This window comes from Tupaia chinensis, unplaced genomic scaffold (genome assembly GCF_000334495.1).
Source record: "Tupaia chinensis unplaced genomic scaffold, TupChi_1.0 Scaffold143859_1, whole genome shotgun sequence".
Lineage (NCBI taxonomy): Eukaryota > Metazoa > Chordata > Mammalia > Scandentia > Tupaiidae > Tupaia > Tupaia belangeri.
The window spans coordinates 4,843-8,936 of NW_006203710.1; the positions used below are offsets into that span (position 1 = coordinate 4,843).

Consider the following 4,094-nt stretch of genomic DNA (forward strand, 5'->3'; position numbering starts at 1 on the left):
ACATTCAAATCACTTGGGAACAAATTCAAACCCACCTTTGGGGTGTGTGGAATCATTCTCTTACTATGAACATACAACAACTTCATGCCCAAATTATGGCCGTATCCAAAGCCCATTTAGATTCCATTTCGCCCAGTGATGTTGCAGGTAGTATAGTCAAATCTTTATTCTCAACCTTTACAACTTCCACCTATAATCTCCATACTTTAGCTTATTCCATGGGGAGTCTTTCTTTATTAATTTTTATCATTCTTCTTTGCTTCCCAGTCCTAGCCCGATGCCTAAGAACTGCAATCACGTCAGTGGAAACAGAAATTCACTTTTACAAATTACAAAACAGAAAAGAGGGAAATGGCAGAGGCCATGCAGCCAGCACAGGCAGAGCCTAAAGAGCTGCCTCTCATGTCTAAGCAGGGCTTGGGTGAGAAGAGCTGCAGGCAAGGCTACAGCTACAAGCTAAAGCTTTCAACTGTGTTTATTGTGCTGGTTTGTGATGTTTTTGCTTTCAATCTCTCTGTCATGGGCTTTACTGATGTCACGGTACTCTGTAAGGGTAAAATAACATCCCCAGCCTTACTGTAACTTTTACAGTAAAACCAACTAATAATCCTTAAAAAATGTGGGCCCCTAAGGTGGCAGCAAACAGAAATTATTTGTGAGACTCACCCCACTTGCCTGTAAAATATCAATAAAAAATGCTGAAGTCCCTCTCAGAGTCACATGTACAAAAAAACCTTTGGGACAGTCATTAGGCTGATCACAAGACCACATTCCTTTCCCATGTGGGCATTAGGCTCACCCTCTTAGCTGTAGATTACCCCAGAGATAATATAGATGTTCCACTGTAGTATATATTAAGCATGTCTTTATTTAACCAAATAAGATTTCTATTTAGGCCTCCAGTCTGAGGCTGAAGTTATCAAGCTGGCCTGGGACTGAAGTTCTCAAGCTTGCTGAAAACTCCCTAATGCAGAAGGCCCTACCTGGTAATCAAGATCTAAGAAGAAAATGTGCCGGACAAATGGATTTTCTTGCTCTGAGGACTGTGACTGTTTATACCTGATCAATCAGAACAGACATCATGTTTTATGACTGTTATTCCCATGTTTTGAATACCCCATTTATTTACAGTAAAATCTTTTACTTCCCCTTTACCCCTTCTACTCCTGTAAACATCCCTCAATAAATATGTATGTCTCCTAGCCACAGACGCTGCAGTCTTGAGCTTGCTCCGACTGTAGTCAGCTGAGAACGTGCTGAAGAGCATAGAGGCCTCTGCCTGATTTCTTCTCACCTGCGTTGCCTCTGTCGAGTCAGCCCACTCTGGCTGGAGCAGGTCTCCGGCACCTTATAGCAAAAACTTCTAAGAAAAAACAAAGATTAAAAAAAAATATGTCTCCTAAATAGTATACAGCAAATACCTCATCTTAGAAGAGAACAATATCAGGAGGCATTCCAGCACTGGAGATCCTCTAAATTGGGTATGACTCAGTTGCAGTAGTTGAGATTTACTAGCTCCCTCTGCCCTTTCTCATATCCATGCAGGTGGATCTCTTCAAAGCATTTCCAGTTACTCTCCACATAATGACTCTCCACATTAGAGATTCTTCCCAATAAATTAAACAAAAAGTTTCAGGAGATATTACTGGAAAATTAGCATTAGCTTAGGATAATCATGCTCTTGCAAAATAACATTTCAAAAATATCATAGAGGCTAAGTTGTTGTGTGTTAAGGCAATATAGGTTATTCTGTGGTGATAAAACACAGCATTAAATTTTTTTCCATTTTTTATGAACATTTTTTAATACACTCAATCACATTATTTAGCTTACAAGGTGATCATTTCAATATGTGAACATTTCTCCCCAGTCCAGTTGATCAAAATACAACAATACTACCTCCCTGTCTCAACAATGCTGTCTCCGTAATTAAAATAGCATTTTTTTCTTAGAGTTGATATTCTTATCCTTGACTGCTAGGAAAGGAATCCTCTGATTCACATGGGTCACATGAGCTAAGGATGGCAAAATCACCAATATCTTATTGTACCACTTTTATAAATATATGCATCCTTCAGTTCCCACTGCAGACATTGAAACACGTATTGAACCTTATACCTTTTCTTATATCTGGTCTGAAAGTGATACCATTATTTGGATTAGTCATATGTTCTTTCTCAAAATAAATGGGACCGAGAAACAGTCTTCTGATGCTCCTAATGACAGAATATTGTTCTTTCCACAGCATGCATTCTTTTCATTCAATATCTCATTCTATGGTCTTATCAAATCAAGAGTTATTTCCTTCCTATTGAAGTGCTACAATCCAAAATTGCACTAAGGTCAAAACTATGTTATTTTTTTTTCTTATTCAGGTCACATATGATCATTTTGATCCCACCCTTAGTGATAAAGACCTATTTCCATTAGTTTATCAGATGGTCACCAAGGACAGCTCTCTGACTCATGTAATCATCTGGTTGTTGCTGCATTTTGGCTGGACATAGGTGGCACTCTATGTATCTGATGATATGCAAGGGGAGCAGTTCTTTCAAGATCTAAAGAAAAAGATTATTTAAAAATATACCTGTGTGGTCTTTACATAAAAGCTCCCTACCACAAAGGTGTCATGTTTTTCATGTGATTTTACTCTTGTGCAGAGGATCAGAGTGTCATCTGCAAATGTGTGGTAATTAAAGGAGTGTCTGGAGCCTGAGATGGGAAAATAATTCTACTTAATTTTGGGAAAGGTATGGATTATGGGAAATTTACACTCCACTGAGTGGAAACTTATTTTGACTAATTTTGAGAAGATGCCACAATTTTTCCATGGACACCTCTTTTTCTTCAAAGCAGCAAAGGAAAATGGCTTTAAACTACTTCCAAAGACAGTGAAACCCTCCAAATACCCACAAATATTTTTTAAAGAGTGAGAACATTAGTGAGAACATTGAAATTTTATTTAATTCTAGGTACCACTGGCTTGACATTAGTAGGTAAGATTAATAAATGAGCAGTCATACAATTTTTTGATCACTGTGTTTTTTGAGCATCAAAAAAGAGCTATTTTTTATTCAGTTTCATCTTTAATATGCTAGACAGACTCTGCTGCATTCTTTATTTCTAATTGACCAGTATGTTATTATGTAGTTTACCACATGTGAGGAGCAATTTATTATGTAGTACCAAGTTTACATCATTATAGGACTACACCATGCACATTCTACTTAATGTAGCTCAAGCAACAGGAATATAAGAGAACAGTTATGAGTGGAGACCTGTTTTTGACAAAGTCATGCTCACACTAACTGTGGGTTTTAAAAATCTTATTAGGTAGATACCTACAGCAATTGGTATTGAAACATTACATGCATGCACATGTGATAGTGGTAAAGAATGAAGCAGAAGAGGCAGCTGGATGGAGGACAAAGGGGAATTCAGAGATGGGATGATGCTGTGTATCAGCAAGGGGTGGGTCTTGGCTTTCCACAGTAAGTCTCTGCTCTGCGACAGAGGCCTGGTGGGTGACACTTTTGTTCTCATGACTGAGCAGTTTGCATACAATACCTAGAAAGGCCAAATCCTGCCCTTCCTTGTGTAAAGAGTCAGATCCTATGAGGGCACAGATTAGGACCATGGAATTCTATTTTATTTCAGGAGCACTTTTCTCATTTCTAGCAGTCTGTGTAAAATCTGTACAAGTTTAGCACTTTCTAGATCTTTCTTAGCAGTGCCCAATTCTAAAACTGCTATTAGTGCTAAAGCAATGAGTATGTTATGTAGTTTACCACATGTGAGGAGCAATTCATTATGTAGTACCAAGTTTACATACAAGCTAATGCTCACTAGTTGCCATTGTAACAAGATACTTGATGCCACCTCTCTCTGTATGATGGTTTTAATTACATCTTTCAATTTACTGTACCAGATGAGGGCTGAGAGCAATCTGTTGGACTCCTCCATCACTCTAGCATGATCTTTGGCTTTACACCATTTCATCAAATGCTTCACTAACATATCATTCTTGCCCAGTTGTTCAGCAGCTTCTTGGGCATCTATCAACATTCTTAATGTTCCCAGAAGTTTGAACTGAA

At 38.2% G+C, this 4,094-nt stretch overlaps 1 pseudogene; it reads right to left on the reverse strand.

Moving 5' to 3' along the window:
* Positions 1 to 449: 449 nt before the first annotated feature.
* LOC102478137 (rap1 GTPase-GDP dissociation stimulator 1-like) overlaps positions 450 to 4,094 on the reverse strand; it is an 11,273-nt pseudogene continuing 7,628 nt past the window's right edge.